At 47.5% G+C, this 20500-nt stretch overlaps 1 protein-coding gene across 3 annotated transcripts in view; it reads left to right on the top strand.

Moving 5' to 3' along the window:
• Positions 1-20500, top strand: part of CYRIA (CYFIP related Rac1 interactor A) — a 104686-nt gene that overhangs the window by 36029 nt on the left and 48157 nt on the right. For 2 of the 3 annotated variants that reach the window (XM_087437121.1, XM_087437123.1), the window contains exon 2: positions 6304-6459. The exons of the other annotated variant lie outside the window; for it this stretch is intronic. The gene's annotated coding sequence lies outside the window, so the exon portion shown is untranslated. The remainder of the gene's footprint in view (positions 1-6303; positions 6460-20500) is intronic. 3 annotated transcript variants of the gene reach the window in all.

Here is a 20500-nt window from a genome sequence, read left to right on the forward strand (position 1 = left end):
CCCTTAGGCGTCCCTGGGGCTCCCCAGACTGGTGAGTTTCTCTAGAGCTGTCAGAAAACCGCTGGACTACAGGTCCTGTGATGCCCATGATTAACTAACTGCCGGAAACGGGCTCTTCAGAGAATGGACTGAGACCTGTTGCTTTCTTAACTAGTGCTTCACTTTACTGTATTGATGTGTGAGTTTGAGTCAAGATCGATTTCCTGGTTTCGAAAGAACAGAAGATTCTTTTTGCTCTTGGTCAGAGATTCTTGGGAAGGCAGATTCTTGGGGAAAGAGTAAGACAAAAGTAGGCTTTAAGTGCCACTTCCTTCATCCCCAGGCCAGTGGGGTGAAAGGGGAGATCCCCAGCCAGTGGCCTCCAGCTCCCCAGTCTCCAGGCAGGGGTCCATGCCCGCTGGCAGTGGAGAAAGGCCGGCCTGTGCCTGCGACGCACTGCCCCCTGAGGAAACGGCCTCGTGTCCTGTGAGTGGGCTGCAGTTTCTCCAGCGGGTCTGGGCAGCAGCTGCTCCCCGCACTGCTTGCCCGTCCAGCTGCCTTAGGCCGCCCCAGCTAGGAGAGCCACCAAGCCCCCACGTTTGGAGGACTGGCTGGTTGTCAGGGCAGCTGCACATTCAGGTTCTGGGTGCCAGGGCACAAGGAATTCAACTGTCCTTTTAAAATATGTTGCTAAAACTGGTCACACCCTCACTTCTCAAATCATAGCATGACTGCTTTTTAATCAAGTTGCAGTGGCTTGTTTTATATGTAAAGTCTACAAGCTCAGTGGATTTAGAAGACATTCTGGTGAGTAAAGCTAGAATGAATGGCTGCAAAGGAGTGTTTGTGTGGTTTGGAAGCGGGAGATTGTCCAGGAGAATTCTCTACCAGCACAACTGGTGTAACAATAACCGGCCCCATGGGACTGTGGATCATGTCAAGGTGTCTCTATGCCCTTGTGTGCCTGGGACAGTCCTGGGTTATGCCTGTTGTCCCAGTGGCATTATCAATAGGCCCCTTTCATTCTCAGAAGTATCCAGGTTTGGATGATAAATCATGTGGTCACCCTGATTGTGTGTGACCATGCACATGCACTTAGTACAGATGTAGTGAGGATAATATATTTAAGTAAAAATCTGTGTCTGTGTGCTGTGACAGCTCCAAAGTTGGCTGTGGGTTAGCACCGTTGCACCACCATCATGGGTAAGGCATTTCACCATTTCACAGTACATGCGGCTTAGAGGTGAGATTGTGGGCCAAAGTGTCAAATAGGCAGTGGTTCAGACCCTTTCTCATGGACTACTAGCTTTTTGACCTTTAGCAAATTACTTAGCTTATCTCAACTACAAATTAAGAATAATCATTCAGCCCTCACAGAGTTTGGGTAATTACTGAATAACCTCCGTGAAGCATCTAGCTTATTTCTTGACACGTGTTAGGCTGCCAACAAATGGTGTCTGAAATTATTATGATTGTTATTCCATGATTGTTATTATTTGGGGTTTAATCTCTCCATCTGTGAAGTGGTGAGAGATGATCCCTGTTCTGCCCTGCTCCCCAGGTCTTCGTGAGGCTGAAACCAGGCAGCATCCCCAGAAGCCTAGTGTCCCTGGGAGTGTGGGCACTGTTAGAGTTGGGGACTGCCAGCTGAGTCCCGCTTGCCCACCTGCCCAGCGGCTCCATCCATCTGTGACATGGTCACTGGGTTCCCAAGACATCATCCCTTCCACTCTCCCTGAAGACTCTCCTAGCTCGGGCCCTCCCTCCATCCCCTCCCTGGCCGAGCCCACTTCCTCCTCCCACGAGCTGTGCTGTGTAAACACCAAGACCACGATGTCATTTACTGGTGCTGACTGATGGGAGGCTACCACCCAAGAGGGCTGGGGACCAAATTCCTGGTCCTGCCTGGGCAGCACCTCTCAGTATTCCCCGCCTGGAGAGTTCCCTCCCTTCCTCTGCCTTTTGAATGAAGGTGTCATCTCTTCCTGCTGCACTTACTTTGTTCTGTTTCTTTCCACTGATTTGCCTCTCTGCAAGCCTCACCCTTTCTTTCCTTTGTTTTTCCTTTCAGTGTAACTGCTTTGAGAGGGAGTATTACAGAGTAGTTGATAGCAGGAATTGGAGCCAGACTGTCTGAATTCAAATCTTGGCTCTACCACCCAAAAGCTGAATCCCCTGGACAAAGAACTCAGTTTCCTCACCTGTGAAAGGGGGCAGCCTATACCTACCTAGCGTGCTCGCTGTGAGTTTCAGGGAGTTACCAGATGGACAGTGCTCAGCAAAGCCTGACACACAGTAGGTACTGTTGGGGAAGAAGGAGAATCCCCCTCTGCCCTTTCCCTTAAGGCTCTTATGGCTGGCCAAATAATTAACAAGACAGGTTAGCAGGAGAAAATAATACCAAGTTTAATAACATGTATACATGGGAGAAAGCAGGGACACTGCGTTTCTCAACACAATAGCAGAAATTCTTGTCTTAAATACCATCTTCAGCTAAAGACAAAGGAGGATGTTGGGGGTGGGGGGAGTCAGTTACAGGAGATTACCACTAAAGCACAGTAAACAGGAGTAAGGTTATTATGCAGATTTAAGGCCTCACCTTCCACATTGATAAGTTTCTAGAAATGAGGTCATCCCCCCTCTTCCCCATACAGGGAGGGAGATACCTTTACAAATGGAGATTTCCCTTAAAAATGTAAATGTTTGTCTGGCAACTCCTGGCAGGGCCATCCAGAGAATGTGCCCAGAGAGACACAACTTCCGATAAGATGGGCCTGTTGGTGCCTTTCCTATTGTAACATCTATTTTACGTTGTATTACAGCCATCAGATAGAAGATCTGTTCCAGGAAGGAGTTACTATGTCAAATTCTTTAGGCAGTTAGTGGGGGAGGTCAAGTGTCCATCAGAGAAAACAATCGAGGTAAAGAGATATATTTCAGGTGGCCAAATCTTGATCCCCCACAGTACTCAATGAATGGATGCTGTTTCATTATCTAAAAGCGTGCCCGTTCATAGTTCTTCATGTTGGCCAGTGCTCCTGGAGCTGTGGGAAGGAGGCCACACTCACGTCTCCTGACTCAGAGTCTAGGCTCTGCCCCTGGTTAGCTGGGACTTTGAACGAGCGTGCTCCCACTGTGGTCTTTAGATTCCTTATCTGCTGAGCCTGGAGGGTGGGAATGTGATCTTTCAGCCTCTTTAGTTCTTGCATCATCTATTTTGCCTTCTATTTGGTTTGCCCTCCCACTTCTAGAACCATTCAAAAGTGGAAGACAGGCAGCTATTCTAAGCTATTCCTCAGCCCCTCCACTGAATGGGGGTTGAGCACATGATATAGTGAAAAAGTGACAGGTCACTAGACTGGAGGTCAGGAGATGCCTGTTCTAGTCCCGGTTCTGTTGTGTGACCCTCGGTAAGTCATGTCATATTTCTGGATTTCAGATTCCTCATTTTTAAAATGGACTAATGACCCCTCTGCTTTGTACCTCTCTTAAAATGATCAAAGAAGACAAGATATTGAAAAGCGTTCTGCTGGCTGCCAGGTGTTGCAGAAGTGAGCTCTCCTGATGGCCTCAGGTGCTGTGAGTCTCCTCCAGGCATGGAGCAGAGGGACTGTGGCAACGGCTCCAGCCGTCCACAAGTGCAAGCAACGGAAACAAATTAGTGTTGGTGTTGTGTGAGGTTGTGCTGCTTGTGGAGACCCGAGATGGGAGTTGTAAGTGTCTTTCCCTGCTTGATCTCTGTTCCTGATGAACATCTGGCCCATGGATGACTCAAACAGGAAACCACCAGCCATCACTTCAAAAAGCTTGGAATCCTCTCAAAGATATGCTTACTTGTTGTGGCTTTGTGTTTGTTTAGATGATGTGGCAATAATTTACAGAATCAAGGGCAGATCTGTGGAGCGAGCCTCTCTCTGGTAGGGCCTCGGTGTTGGAATCTATAAGATGGGAGGAGGTGGGCATGGTGAGAGCTGGATTAGAATCCAAGTTATCCAAATGCTGGTCAGGGACCAGAGCCAGGTCGGTGACATCAAAATTCTCCGGAAACATTGGCCCCTTCCCCGGTTTGCGACTTTTTTCTTAGCTTTTCCAGGCACACAGCCAGTTTGGGAAACCACTAGGGTGGGTGGGGCTAGTATCTGAGGGCTTGCCTGTTAGGGGTCTCTGCATTCCCTGTACCCTCCTGGTACCCAGGGTACTGTAAAATATTAGTATTAGCATTAAAGTATGATTAGGCTGTGATTAAAGTTATCTCTTTGTGTGATGGTTCAACTCACCAGGTGACTGCCATCCTTAATGATGTGCATTGGGAGTTGGAGAACTTTTGTAAACATCTATAAATAAGTAGAGTGGACAAAATGGATAGGAAAAAACTGTGGAAGTACCTTAGAGTCATGGTCTGGAGGAGACTCAGCGTTCTTCTGGCCTGACCGCCTTGGTTTTGTGGTAGAAGAAAGCGGGATTCTTGCTGGACCCAGTTGGGTAAATCAAGTTCCAATCATACAACTCTGAAAACGCGTTATCATTTTGAGGGCATTTGAGAAGAAAGTGATGGGGATGGGACCGCGCCCCCTGGTACCCATCACTTCAAGAGCTTCTCTCTGGTTTCCAGGTCTTTTTGTGGCACATCTGGCCTCTTAGCCACAGCCAAGAGGTGAGCGATGTGGTCCTACCCCAGGATCCTTCTTTGGAAATTCACCTCGTTCAGTGTCAGTCGACACTGGAGTGTCCGTGGGAAACAGCACCTGTGCCAGGGCACTGTTTTCCTCAGGCTATGCTTTGCGGTGGGAACTTATGGGTAAAACCCCAAATCTGGAGGAAACAAACTTCTCTTCTCTGCTACCATCATGACCTGGTTTCCCAAAATGCAGGGCCAGCTCTACCAACGTCGGCTCAGATATCAAGTCAGGCCAAGGACTTTTCAAAGTTGCTGTGTTTTCTCTATCGTTTCCTTCCCTCCTCCCCCCCTTCACTTCCTGTTTTTTCTTCCTCTTTCTCCACCCCCACCCCATCTCTCCAGCCATGTCCCTTGTTGTCTGAGAACAGGAACAAAGTGCCGAGCATTGATAATCGTGATTTCCTGACGAGCCCTCTCGCTGCTCGGAGCCAGGGCCAGCCCACATCTCTGGGGCACATGAGCCTGGCTGGAGCACAGCAGGAAGCCATGGCCTTCAGAGGCCTACCTCCCATCTGAAAGAGAATCTGCTGAGAATAATCCTTCATGTCCTTACAACAATTTACCTTCCAAAGAACTATGTCCTGCATTCAAGCTAAAACACCAGAAAAATGAGACAACTCCTAGTGTTTTGGACTAATAACTATAGTCCAGTTGAGATGGACAAAACGTCGATTTGGGAGTTAGATATGAGTTCATTTCTGGTTCTGCAGCGTATTCTTTTTATGACTCTGCAGATCATTCTAGTTCTCTGAAGTTTGGTTCCCTAACCCCTTGAAAAAATGGAGTTATTGTTACCTCATGGGGAATTTTTCAGGAAAAATTAGGAAAATATGCCTGTAAGAGTCACATGATGTGCCTGGTAGATATTATTTGCTTAACAAATGTGAGATCCCTTCTTTGGTTTTGGTTTTGTGCACAGAGGAGTGGCTGTTCAAATGTACAGTAGCCAGAAAAATCACATAATAAATGATACATGTGGGAGAAGAGTCCATGTCTGTTACTGTGTTTTCCTGAAACAGAGAGAGACCGAGAAAGACAGAGAGACAGAGAAAGAGAGAGACCAAGAGACCTGGCAGCCGGGTGAACACATACCTCTCACTGAAAATAAGGCCCGGCCACTGCTGTGTTCATGGGTCACATTATTGCATAACAATATTTTTCTAATGGGAAGCAGGGAGAACCATCACAGCCACATGCGTGAGGTGGACTGTTTTACTAATTTAGCTCCCAGGGGGAAAACTACAAAAATAGCAATCTGGAAAAAGTGCCACCTCCCTTTTTGAAAATGTGTTTAAAAAAAAAAAAAAAAGACTTCCCATTCAGGGTCAGTGACCATTTGTTTGAGAAGTCAGGCTGACCATGTGGCTGCTTTTTAAAAAATTCCAAAGGCTGGAGAGTCAGAGACATGTTCTCATCTGGATTCTCCTCCCAAGTTGCCGAAGCAGTGAATGAGGCTGTTTTCTTCTCTGAGCCTCAGTTGCCCCAACTACAAAATGAAAGCATTAGACAGGGTTACGGCCTCGATGTCTTTGAGCCCCGGCAATCTATGACTCTGGGACTCTCTCTGCTCTCCTTAAAAAATGTGTTGTTACAAAGGAGAACAGGAAATGGCTTCTCATAGTAACGTGACTTGTATTCCCTTTCAGTAGATTATCACCCACTTAAGGACAGAGAAACCACAGGACTCTAGGGGGCTACAGCCCTGATTTGGGGAGCCAGACTTGCCTTGGCCAGACAGCTGCTCAGCTGGTTCGTCACATCAGCCTGGATTGGTGAACCTGAATCACAGGAGAGATCTCCAGGTAAAAAACAACTGACTTTGCTTTTAGCAGACAGCACAGTGATAGTCAACACTTTTAGTGTAGGGAATGTGTGCTATATATGCTTATAGAATACTTGGAAGTATTAAGGACAGTCATTTCACCAGATTTGTCATCTTTGATTAGAAGCCATGCCTCCTAACACCACATACATGTGAAAGAGAAAAAACAAGGTCATGATTCATAATAATTGTCATGCATTTCGAGGTCACTGTAATTTTGAAGTGATTAGAGGTCCCTGGGTTCTCTAACTGCATTCTGAGTGGGAGCTATTGCTATCTTCAGTCTTTGGAGTGTTTAGGCTTGAAATAGAGTAGCCTAGAACCATATGCAGGAGGAGAGCAGATTAGAGCTGTAGACTGAGGTTGCCTTTTTCCTTGCAGAATCCATTTGAGATTAAGCACAATCGGGATTCCTTGCTGCCCATCCTGGCCACCCAGATGTAGAGGAGCTGAGGAGGAAGTCCTTAAGTTACCAACCTGGGATGGAATGTAGATCTTGTGCAGAGGACTGTCTGGCGTCTCAGTTGCTATAACATATTTTAGAGGCAAATTCAGTTTGTGAAGTTATCATCTAGGAGCACTTGTGGTGCACAAGTTGCAGGTCTCCATTCCCCTCGCCCTCTTCCCTCACCGCCAGCGTGTCGGTCTCTCTTGTTACCTGCCTCCTCTCTCACTTCCTCCCAGTCAGTTATGGACACTTCTTATCTGCAAGGACAGGGCCACGTCTACTTGAACTTCTTCATTGAACTTGGACCTGACATGAGCTGACATCCCTCCCAGATGACTAAAGATCTACTGAGGGTTTGGCTCCCTGGGCTCTGTTATATTAACACATCTCCTTTAAGCTAGTCCAGGGCACCCACACATCCAGATGCCAGTACACCAAGATGGCCACATCTGCTACTCTTTCACTAGCTGCTGATGTTACCTTCACTGTCCTCTGTCCTAAAGCTCTTCTTCTTCATCTCGATATCTTGAGTTTCCTTGAAAACTATAACCAGAAGCATTTCATAAAGCTGAGCACGATACAGAAGGTAAGACCAGGTGATTTCTAAAGTATTTTCCAATTCTGAGTTCCCGGGAGCATCTTATCCCAGATTTGTTCTTTATACCAGATTCTCATTCTTTGGGGAAATAAGTTTCTCTGTGCTCCCTTCCTTTCTTCCTCTGATGGTTTCTTTCCCTGGAGTGGTCCTTGAGTTATAGCGTAATTCAGAAGAAGGAGAAGAGCTTGTGGAATTAGACAGACCTGACCTCAAATCTCAGTTCTGCTATGTATTAGTTGAGTGATTTTGCCTAGATCCTTTTAAATTCCTAAGCTTCCATTTCCCTATCTGTAAGATGGGAACAGGAGCCTATGTTGTAGGCTGGTGGAGAGGATCAAAGGATAATAACGCATTAGCGTAGTTTCTTGCTTATAATAGACCTCGAAAAATATTAGCTTCTTTTCCTGCCCAACCTTATCTAGAGCTATTTAAATATAGCTTTGATCCCCCATTGGGTTCCATTTGAGCCTTGAGCCTAAAATCTATGGACAGACTTTGTCTGCACACACCCTAGGTCCCAATCAGTTACAAAGAGAGAAGCTGTTAACAGACTTTGGATTTCAGAGCTCCTCTTCAATAGCAGCCTCTCTCACCTTGGCTTAGGCCAGACTGCCCTCTCGAACACGGCCACTTGGAAGGTTTGTGTGTTGTAGCCAACTTCAGGGCCCACCACTCTCCCAGCCCCATGACTCCATCCTTTGTCCCATGAGGCATTAGCTAAAAACTAACTCCCTCCCAGAAGCTTGTCACTTCAGAGCAGCATACTCCCGAGACCCAGACGGAATGTCCAGACAGCTGGGATCAGTTGATCTGGGGGCAGGCATCCTGGCCCAGCACTCAGCAAGACAGTTAGGCTTCACGCACATGTTCATTCAGGGCGGAGTACTGGCCTTCTTCCTTGTCTGTTAGCTCTTATGGGGTATTCATTCATCAGTCATTCACTCACTCAACAAATATTTATGGAGCAGGCAGGTGCCTTTCTTGGTGTTAGGGATGCAGCACGGAGCAAAACTAAATTCCTGTTCTAATGGAGCTCGCACTCTAGTGGGATTGATCAAGGGATGGTCAACAAGTAAACAAACATATGTACCTTACATCAGGCAGCGTAAAGTGTTATGGGGTAAAAAAAAGCAGAAAAAAGGTAAATCCAAGCCAGAGATATAGGAAGTTGGGGAAACAGGCATTTCTGTTTTGTGTAGGGTGCCAGGGAAGGTCTCCCTGATCAAGCGTTACTTTAGGAGGACCTGAACACAGTGAGGGAGCGAGACTAGAAGGAACAGAGGCTCTGAGGTAGGTAGGAGTGTGTTTAGGCTTTAAGGAACTGCAAGTGGGCAGTAGGGTTGGAGCAGAAGTAACAAGGGGACAGTGGAGGGAGGCAAGGGCAGAGGAGAGTAGGAAGATCGTGCAGGGCCTCATAAGCCCCTGTAAGGACTTGGGCTTATATGTCCTGGCTGGCTTTGCCAGAGATTCTTTACCCTTCCTCCCTCATCCCAGAACATCTCCAAGGCCCCATCCCTAAAGCATCCCTAAATAGAAATAAGGATGGATGCTTTTGCCCAATAGACTATTAGTCATTCATTCAAAAACCTGGGTACTGAGACTGGAGATGAATGAGCTTGGCCCCATTCTAGGAGCCCGTGGTCCAGCACTAATTCAAGGCTGCTTGGGGAAGTTGCATTGATAAACTAGGTCAAGGTGAGCAGTTGTCCTAATTTGGTCATTGTGGGACCAATTTACTAGCGTGGGAACTTTCCACTGGAACCTCCCACAGGTCTCTTCTACAGTTCTCATGGAATTCATTCACCTAGACTATTGCCAAGACCTGCCTTCAGAGTAGAGGGAGGATCAGTTCATTCAGCACACATTTGAGTGCCTAGTATATGTCAGCACCAGTGCTGAACACTGAGGATGAATGACAACTAGACCCAGCCCCTGCCCTCGAGTTGTTTCTGGTTTTGCTGGAGACCTGGTGGTGACCAGACAACACACACTTATCAGTGCTGTGGTACGAGTGGGTGTGAGGGAGCCCAGAGGAGGGGCCCCTGACCCAGGCGAGGGCAGAACCGGGAAGCTAGTTCTCTGGAACGTGTGGTCTCCACTCAGTCCTAGAGATAAGGATTGGTCAGGTAGGCGAATAGCAGGGTGGTGGGAAACTTCAGAGAAGGGTGCGGGAGTTTCCAGGGCAAGAAGAAGCGTAAGCAAGGCCCCCCCTTGGAGCAACTGTGTGCACCATCATTCATCATGGCTGTGGAGTCTGAGGGGAAGTGAGTCTGAGAGACTGAGGGACACGTTCACAGGGGCAAGCTGGAAGGATGGACCAGGGACCTTGAATGCCAGGCCACGAGGTTTGAGTCTATTCCAAGGACAACTCAGAGCTGTTAACAGTTCTTTAGGCAAAGACTGATGGCCTGATAAGATTGGAGTTTGTGAAGCAAAGGGTCTAATGTTACTTGACCCTCGGTTCTTTAAAGTGCTGATTTTATACCCACTCTTTGTAATAATGTAAGATTGTAGTTTCCTCAGCTGTAAAATAGGTTCATCCAGATTGACTGAATGAGGTGGTTGTCGAGAATGGACGAATACGCAGCCTTTTCCACCACTCAGTGCCATAGCAGATGTGAAATGTTGACACCGTTTCACGTGCGGTCTTGGCGTACACACTGCTGGGAAATGGTGAGAGCATGAGCCTTGATTCTGACAGCAGGGAGTGGCTGGCAAAAGCCCATGCTGTTCTAGTGGAAATGATGGAACTTAGGGCTCGATACGTTTTCTGCTAGTCAGAAAATGGATGGGTGATACTCATCTCTTAACCCTCTCTCCACTGAATACGAAAATATGAGCGTTCTCTTTAGAAATGTGCGTGTTCATTACACAGATGACACCTGAGTACCTATATGAGCCAGACACTTTGCTAGGCCTGGGAACATCAAGACAAAGCAAACACGGTTAGCTCTTCGAGGAGTCCATAAGCTTGTGACAAAGACAGAGGAGCCAGCAGTCACAGGAGCAGATAGTGGGCAAGAGCCCCAGACAGAGTGATGTGAGTATAGAAGGGGAGCGTGCTCTCTGCCTAGGGAAGTCAGAGAAGGCTTCCAAGAGGCGCCATATGAGCTGGGCACTGAAGAATGAGTAGGGGTTGGGAGCTGGAAGAGAGACACTCCTAGTACAGAACAGCACTCTATAGGTAAGGGCCAACACTAATTCTCTGTGATGGTGGTGGGGAAGAAAGAGTGATCATCATGCACAGATAATGCCTCAACTCTGCTTTTAAAAAATCTATTAGTAGCCACCTCCTCATCCTCCCACCTTGTTCCCGACTGTGACTAAAAATAATCAAATTGACTAATTTGAGTTGATCTCTTCTCTGACCCCATGGAGGTGTTAGGGAGCAGAATAGGATGGGGGGACCAAAAAAGAAGTAGAAAGAGGAGGATGAATCCAACTCCATCATCCAGAAACACTGATTTAACAACGTAGATTGTGCCATAGCTCTCTGGTGGCGAAAGTCAACTCTGCAGAGAACTGGGTCTGCTTCTTTCCGGTGGAAACTGGGAGAGATTTTTTTAAAACTATCTCTCCTTCCTCTTGGAAAAAAAATTAATATATACATATTAACATAAATATATCTTTGCGTGTATGTATAGACACATACACATGTGTATATGTGTATGCTATATATATAAGTGTGTGTGTATATGTATTACATACATGTATATTATATAGAATTTATTCAACCCAGCGCAGAGCCTGGTGCTGATGACCTTCAGTCACTCCTGCTGGCTGGAAGACGAACAGATGGGTTAGAATCTACCTTGCCAACCTGCACACTTTCCCCGCTGGGCCACAGTCTAGGCACTTCGTGGTCTCAGATGTTCACAGGAACCCCAGGAGGAGTGTCGGTGCCAGTTACAGAAGAGGAAACTGACTCAGAGATGAAGCGGCTTATCCAAGGCCCACAGCTACTAGGTGGTCAGGATTCAAACTCTCTCTAATTGTCTCCTCTTCCACTGTACATGCTGTGTCACCCTGTCTATAAATAGGTGAAGATTCTGGTAAACCAAGGAGGAGCATTTAAGAATCATCCTTGACCATGGCCCTCATCTAGAGCTCCAAAATGCAGGATTGGGCAGAGCAGTGGCATCCCGTCATGGAGTCAGGGATGCGTGTGTCTGGAAGTCCTCTCCAGTTCCCCATGGTGCCGGCAAACTCTCTACATCTTGCCCTGCAGGTGTCTGCTCACATGTTTCCAGGGACAGAGAGCTCACTACCTGTCAAGGCAGCTGGACAATTTTCCTTCCTTACAGACCATCTCTAAACCTAACTGTGTCTCATTTCTAGTTGGCTTAAACATCTCAACAGCAAGTGGCTTAAGGGGTGGTTGCTTTGCTCTGAGTGGAGTCTCTGGGAGACACAGGCAGCCTCATGATATGCCCTCCTCTCCATCTCTCCTCTGAGAACCAGTTGCCCTCACCAGAGCTTCCTTGTCTCATGCTCTTGGGGGACCTATTTGCACTTCCTGATGGGCTAGGCCAAGTGGAAGACATAGTACCTAGGTTTCTTCTCTTCTCCCTTAAGAGGAGACCTCAACATGATTTTCTTTCACCCCCTTCTCTCTAGAACCCTGGCTGTACCCAGGGGGAGTAAGCATTTCCTTTGGGTGCCTTTAACAGACAAAAGGTGAAGTTCAAAAAGAAAGACGAGAAGGAAAATGAAGGAGGGAAAGAAGAGGTGACTGTGGCATCAGAGTTGACTTGGGTTCTGGCCAAGCTCTGGCCCTGACTCACCGTTTCACCTTGGGCACCCCCTCCCCTGCTCCATGCTCACTACCAGGCAGTTGGCCTTGATTGTCCAGGCCTTCCATTTCCGAACTTGTCTCCAAGGAGAGTCCTTGAATCCCGCTGAATCCCCACGTGGTCCAGCAGGACCCCAGTGTGAGGTTCGCATTTGTGTCACCACCACCAGGAAGCGCCCCTGGAAGGTAAGAAACTGGACCCCTCACCTCTTCATGGCAGGCAGGGCTTCCGTTAGCCCTTGAGCGCAGAGCAGTTGATCCAGTTCACAGAGTGAGAGGGGGCTCGGCTGCATCCACCCTACCCAGCCTTGTGCGTGAGCCCTGGTGTAGCTACAGCTCTTGTGCCGTCCCTTCGTTTCCAGCCCTCTACCTTCTTCGCAGATCTGACTTTGCTTCTTCTCTGGGCTGGAAAATAGGAGACTCAGCTTGGAGTGTTTGGCTTAGCCCTGACAGGGAGCCTGCCTTTCCTTGTTGGGACTTGTAAGCTGCCGGCCCAGTTGCCCCAGGAGGGAGGCTTTACCTGGCCTGGAAAGAGGAAGGAATCCAGGGGTCAGGACGAGGCTGCAGACGGGCAGAGGAGTTCTGCAGAGTTGTTACTGCTGAAAGCAGGCTTGGAAAGTGTTTGCTCTAAGGACCTCTGCTTGGCCATCAGTGCCCCCAAAAGGACCACCTTCCCAGCTCGTCAGCTCTTTCTCTTTGGCTCTGCTGGTAGTCAAGGAAGCAGGGGAATGGCAGTCTCAATTTTCTTCAGTTCCCATAACGTGGGATACAGGAGCCTCGGAATGTGATGACATTTGCAAAGACACGTGTCTCCAGGTTTAAGGAATGCCACATGACAAATATTGTGCATTGGGGTGGACTTTTTAGGTGGGACTTGTTTTAATTGTGGTCATCATGAAATGCTGTGTCGCGTTGTGGTTAGGAGCGCAGACTGGAGCCAGACCGCCTGGGTTGAATCCTCATCTGCCGCCTACCAGTTGGTGAGCCCGGGCAGTCAGTCACTGCACCTCTTGTTCAACAGCATCCTCCTCTGTAAAATGAGAAAGCCGGTAGTACCTGCCTTATAAGGCTGCTCTGATCGTTAAGTGAGTTAATATATGTAAGCACTCAGAGGGGGGCCTGGCACATATACTCCGTAAGTATGGAGGACTCCATAAGTGTTAGCTGTTTTTATTTTGATCTAAAGCCTCAGTGAATATTCTATGAAAAGTAAGTGTCTGGGATGTGCTGTGGGTTCAGTCATTTAATGGCTATTTATTAAGCATCTCCTGTGTGCAGAACTAGTCCTAGATGATGGAGTTTCAAAGCAGAAGTCAGCAGCAGTGATAAACACATCAGACATCACTAGTGTGTGTCACCCTCTGTGCCATGAGAGCAGCCAAAGCATCTGGGACACCAGAGGCAGGAGAGCTCCCTGAACCAGGTGGCTTCTCAGAGGAGCTGAGAGGTCCAGAGTGGGGGTGGTGGCAAGGAGCAGATGGAGGCAGGAGACTGGGGCAGATGCTGGGTTGAGAGAGGACGGAGGAGTTGAGTAAGGATGACTTAGGGATGGGGCGTCATTCTGAATGGGAGGGTGGAGAATAGCTGATGAGAGAGGAATTGCTTGCTAGTGAGGTTTTGGTGTTGGTGGGGGCAGTAAGCTCTGCCTTAGCCTTTTCAGTGTGAATGCCTGCAGGCACCGGGCAGAGATCCCTCCACTCTGCCCAGCTCTGGTGTCAAGGGAGGGAGGGGCTCATGATGTGCTCCTGAGGCCCCCACCACGCAGGGCTGAGCAGGCCCCACTGCTCCAGGCCGGACAGCCCCTGTGTGTGCCGCCTGAGAGCCCTGGCCGGGCCTCCTCTCCTAGAAGCACCCCACAAAGACTCGCTTGTTCTCCCCTGACATCAGACCTCGCCCTCAGGATTTCTCTGTTCTTCTGGGGCAAGATCTCACACAGTGATAATGGAGTGAAAGGGAAGGGAGGAAGCAAGTGAAGCCTGTCTGGAGCATCACCATGCCAACCCGCTCCCCGAGCAGAGCGTAGGAACATGGCGCCTGCCAGGAGCACCCTGTGCACCTTCCAGGTCACACCCCAGGACAGCCCCTAGTTGCTGAGCTCCTGGTCAGAGCCCTGAACGGGAGCTGCTGGGATCGGTTCCAGCAGACGCTAGCTGCCTGGTTGGTAATGGACAAAATACTAGAGGGTCAGATTAATTAATTGCTGCATACAATGGGTCGATTGTTTTCTGTTTTTTTTTTTTTTTTTTTTTTTATCTGAAATAAGCAGGTGTTGCATCTAAGCAGCTGGGTTTTCTATTTTAACAAAGATTTATATAGAGTTTTGCCTTGGAAATTTCATAAAAGCTTACTCTCGAGGGGGATCTGCAAGATCGTCTGGTCTAGCTTTTGTCTGATCTTTTTTATCAGGTGAGTAAACTGAGGCTGGGAGAGTGAGAGGCAGAGTTGAAAATGGAGAGTAAAGCCTTTATAGCCATACAGTCCCCGGCTCCAGGACTGGGATACTGTATGTACAGCACGTAGCGCAAGACCTGGTCCACAGTGCGGGCTCAAAAAATGTGACCCCTGGTTACTTCTGGAACCTTCATTTGTGCCAAGTGGGATCAATAAATGAACTCGCTCATAAAACAAAATGCATATTAAGCCAGTACAAGGGGAACTCCTGATTTCCTTCATCCTAAATCAACCCATGCTAAAACAACCATTTACTTCCAAGATACATGTTACAAGGGGCTTTGACACTGGAACTTCAAATCCTTAGTTTAGTGCAATGGTTCTCAAACTTATGGCCCAGGCCATGTAAGTGAAGGATGAGCCAGTGTCTCCACTGTCACTTCCACGTGGTTCCCACACTCCACTGGACACCGCGTGACCTGAGATTATTTTGTTTATCTGGATTCTCAGATGGTATGTACTGAGGAGCAGCTCCAGCCCTAGTGTTTGGATGACAGTTTGCTATCTTCAAGTGGAATTAAGGAATAACCTAAACAGTACTTGATCTGTCTATGAGGCCTGCGAGCCCTACAGCGGATGAAGGGCAAAGCTTTCACATTTAGAGTCGTTTGTGGCCACAGACACCAGCCTGGGAACCTTGGCTGCAGGGTGCAGTTTCAATCAGGATAGTGTGTGGTTGACTCATCAAGAGCAGGGCTGGGCTTAAACACAAATTTGGAGATCAACTTGGGAAGTTCGTTTGTTTGGTTTCATTGTGGTCTTGGTTGATCAGTCCAGATAGGGAAGTTCTACGGTGACTTTGCTGCTTTCTCTGTGCATTGAGGGTTTCCTGAAGGAGCATCCTCTGTGAAAAAAACCTCGTACTCAGGGTTGGAGGTACAGATTGCTAATGGAGGATCTCCCACTGTCACAATGTGCACTTGCAGAGTGTTTTCCAGATCCAAAATATAATTTTAAGTGGAAGTTTCAGCAAAGTGAGCTATAGAAACTCATTTGGATAAGCTTGGGGTAGGATTTCAGTATTTTTTTTTGTTTTTACTCTTTACACTTTACAACTGGAGTCAAGTTGATTCAGCCACAAGACAGATGTTTCCCAGAATGGAAAACGTGATTTAAGAAATTAGCGTAAGGGACTGGGGAGGATGATTACTAAGCCAAATGGCTGAATCTATTAATGTTTTTCCCCCAAATGTCATGGTTCCATTTCTGGCAAACTAGTCAAGATCAGTGCTTGGGAAATGACCTTGAACAGGTTGAGTTACCGTGTCAAGTGAGCATTGGGTACTACACTGTGAATTTGAACACTTTTTTACTACTAAGAGGAATAACGTTTAGAAAATATTCAGGACATTGAAATTGATCCCTCTGCTTTGTCCTTGTTACAAACTTCTGCTTTTGTACTAAAGGCCTACCCTGCCGGGTCTGGCGTTTTTGATGTGAGATAATAATGCCCCTTAGTGGAGAAAGTACTTAACTGCAAGCTCTTGCATTTGCTCAAAGAAAAGTTCTCTGTTTTAGCAGAAATATATCGCTTTAGTAACTCTTAAAACTAAAATACTTATCTACTTTTGAGGGTTATTTTGAGATTAAGTGAGATAATCTGTGGGCAGCACTTAAAATAGCATTGAATGCAGGCTTGACCCTCAAGCCACAGCTGCTGTTTTTGTGGTTATCTGATAATGAGGATTTTTGGAAGCAGGGGAATGAGCGATCTTTCGAGTCTTCAGGATTTCGGTTTCAGGGCCCTCTGTGTCAGCTCTGACATGTATTAGGACAGGTGGCTGAAAAGTAGCATATCCTTACCTGAGACAGGACTCCTACTGCCGGCCCACCTGCCCAGAGCCAGAAGGTGGTGAGTACCACTTCTGAAGGTACAGCAGCTCTCTCAGCCAGATGCATTCTCTCTGTGCAGGGATTTTGATTGAGAGGAGCATCCACAAAATCCAGCTCCACCCCTACTTGGTGAGGAGACCCTGGTACTGACCACGCCTGTCCCTGACATTGGACTTCTCCCAACTCGGCCTCTCGAAGCTGATTGGTGGGGCCAGAGGCGGGGAGGCCGTGCTGAGACAGCTTCACAAGCTTCTCTTCGTGAACATGAGTCACTGGTCATCTCCTCCTAGCAGCAGGAGGGCTGTTCTCAAATCCTGTTGTCTTTTTCATGGGTTAATTTGTGCATCACTGAGGCCATGTTTTCCTTTCCGATGACCCAAGTTTTCTTTCTCTTAATTTTCAAGCATAGCATGAGATCCCTATGAGTCTGTTTCTTCATATGCCTGAAACTAGTTATGTCTTTATTAAACTAGGTGTGAAGGTAGGGAAACAATTTTCCTTCCCTCTCTCCTTCCTCCCTCCCCTCCTTCCTCCTTCCCTCTCCCTCTTTTCCCCTCTCCCGCCCACCCACCCTCCTTTCTTCCCTCTTTCTCTCTTTCTAAGTAAACATCTGGGACTCAGACAGCAGGTCCTTGGATACAGATCTGGCATTCATACCATCACGTGTCCGTTCACTTTCTCATGTGTCCAGCAAACCCACACTCCCTGAGTGGCCTGCTGTGGCCTCAAACATAAGTAAGCTCCAGTTCCCATCCTGGGGTATTCCCCTTCTAGGAGGGGAGCAGACAGGTAAGAGAGAGTGACAGGATGTGGAAAGGCACTATGACAGGACTCACGGGGATGTAGGAGAGTTGCAGAGGGCAGGGGGTCCCCCCAGCACAGACAGACATCATGGCAGGCCCTGGGCCGGTGGAGGATGTAAGTTTGCCTGGCAGTTTAGAGCAGGTTTAAAAGCCACAGAGGAAAACTGGTCCCACCACTTCATCATAACCAGAAGACTGGGATCTGCCAACGGATGTTAAGGCTGAGCCTGTGACAGCTGTCACTCTAAAGGCGCCTCCTCTCCACGCACCCCGCCGAGTGTGTGATCTGGGTTCCCTTCCTCCCAGCTCCCCGGCCTCCCTGGCAGCCGATATCCATTGACCATTTCTCCCTCTCCTCCATCCCACCCCTCAACCCCCTTCTGCAGAAAACCCTCCCAGATTATTCCAGCCCAGGTGAGTCACCTTCTTTCTTGCACCTCCTTCCTCGAACACTCTCCCTTCAACCACATAACAGTCTTCACTAGAACCTTCCATCCTTTACAATCATCTTTGAACACAGCCTCTCACTTTCATTGGATTGTGCTCCCAGACCAGCTCAGGGACCATGTCTTATTTAGCTCTAGGGAACAGAGCAAATGTTCATGTATTTGTTTCTTTGACTGTTTACCAACTTTCCATACTCTATTAAGGACTGTGTTAGGTATGGAATATGGAGCAATGATTAAGGCCTGCCCTCAAGGAGCTCCGCAGACACGGATGAATATTATATTTTTGATGGAAATATATGCACGATAGACAGGGTGTCCATATTAGGGCCATGGGAAGGAAGAGGTCAGTTCTAACTTGGGAGCAAGTGGCAAGGGTGAGGAGGGGTGTTGCATTTGCATGGGGGAGGGAGATCAGCTGAATTATATTGAATATGAAGTGAAATATGGGGAGACAGATAACCTGAAAGAGCCAACAGAGTTTTGCCAACTAAACAGAATCTTTGGTTATACTGGTAATTTCTGGAAATTTTGAAAAACTTTGTTACTTATTCCAGTTAAGTGCTGCCATTTCCTGGGCGATGTAAGTAGACTTCCAAAGCCTTGGGATTGGTATTAACAGCATTGTTTTGTAATCTCATGGAATTTTTTTGAAAGCCAATGGACATAGCTTTGGTGTTTGCAAATTATCCCCAACCCAGTGCCTTAATGTTACACTTTTACTATTACTGTAATTGCAGTGAGACCTGATTTGGGCTCCTAGGACTGGGACTGTAGCAGGTCCTCAACTGCTTCTCAAATTCCAAAGGAAAAGAGTCTGAATTAGAGGACGTCATATTAGACCTTTGAATACACATGATAGATTAAACCAGGCTGTCCACGCATTGCCTAATATAGAGACCTTGGGGCCCGCTTTATTGAATGTATGAAAATTATTTGTCATTTTTCACGTGTAATGCAATATCTGTGCATTTCATGGTGTTTGATGCTTCAAAAGTACACAAAGGCTTGCAAACAGTTTCTCCTTAGTAGTTTAAGTGTTCCACCCGATTTCTGAATCACTGCTTTTTCACAGAGATAAACTCTATAGCACTCTCTGATTGCAGCAGTGGCCAATTTTGATATAGCATGGTACATTCAAAAATGCTGGGACTCTGTCATCACTGCCCTTCCCAAATAACTTGAAATCCAAAGAGCTTCAAGGAAGAAGACCAGGGATGCTCTGCGGAAGTGCTGTTGGTGTGCAGCTCTGTTACTTAAATGGAAGTTGCATCCCATTTCTAATTGACTTAGCTAATAGTTTGGCATTAGGTTGCCTGGATACATATTTGGAGCTTCTTGGGCATTGCCATTTTATAAAACCCTGTGATGTTGATACAGGGAGTTTCCCAAATCATCTAGCCAGTCCTGGTAGGTTACAGACCATATGAATGAGGCTCAGAGCAGGGGAGTGACCTTTTCCAAGGCCCCATAGCACATAGGTGACTGAAATGAAATTAGGACGCAGAGACTGTGTCTCCCTGTGCACTCGGTGGCCTTACAGTCACTGGTCTCTCCCGTGTCCGTCAGACCCAGGGTTACACAGTAGCCATCAGACTCCCCCAAGGTGCCAGGCTGCATCTCTGCCCAGGAGTGTCTCTCCTCTGCTTTCTGGTTTCAGAGTTCCCGTGTAATCAGTCTTCAGCTGATTCTCCTGAACTTCTCTCCCTCCTCTGTCCCCCAAAGCACGCTTTCTATTTTATAGTTTCATGCTGCCCCTCATTAGGACCATGCTCGTTGACTGTGCATTTCCTCATCCCCTGGAATGACTACTTCTCCCCCTTTCTTATCCAAATGACAGTGTATGACCAAAATATCCGATGACCTGAGAGCCTCTCCTCCCATGGGATATGGAGGAAGAAACTTACGTTTTGTTGAAAGAGAAGCTCCCGGGGTCATGGGAGTTGTGTTTACGAAAAAATGACTCCATTCATTCCACATGTGTGTATGGAGGTCCTACAATGTGTCAGGCCCTAGTCTAGGAGTAGGGGATACATATGTCAATGGTGATCGAGATTAAAAAGAAAAATAAAGACAATGACTGGGGGGTGGAGTGAAGTACTGTTTTGGATGGGATGGTTAGGTTGGGCTTCACTGAAAAGTAAACCCTGAACAAAGGCCTAAAGAAAAACAATGCAGATACAGTGGGGGAAAGCATTCCAAGAAGAAGGACTAGGAGGTGCACAGGGCCTGTGGCAAAAACATAGGCAATAGGTTCAAGAAAGAAAAGATGAGGAGGCCGGAAGCATAAGAAGCCGAGTGCAGGAGGGGCAGTTGTAGGAGACGAACTACTCTGGGATAACACCGCACAGGGCCTTGTTGACTGTGACAAGGATCTTGTATTTTACTCTAAGTGGAACAGGAAGTCACAGAAGGGATTTAAGCAGAGGACTGACAGGATACATTGTGAAAGCATCGCTACAGCTGCTGCACAGGCAGTTGCCAGAGGGGTTGAGAGTAGGCAAGAGGAGAGCTGGGAGATCTGCTTGGGAGGCAGGTATGACATTCTGGGCAAGAGATAGCGATGACTTGTGGCCTGGTCTATGGCACCGATGATGGAGGGTGTGAGAAATGATCGAATTCAAAGTAGATCCTAAAAGGAGAGCTCATG

The sequence above is a fragment of the Ceratotherium simum genome, chromosome 11 (genome assembly GCF_057802395.1).
Source record: "Ceratotherium simum simum isolate JZ-2026a chromosome 11, ASM5780239v1, whole genome shotgun sequence".
Classification (NCBI taxonomy): domain Eukaryota; kingdom Metazoa; phylum Chordata; class Mammalia; order Perissodactyla; family Rhinocerotidae; genus Ceratotherium; species Ceratotherium simum.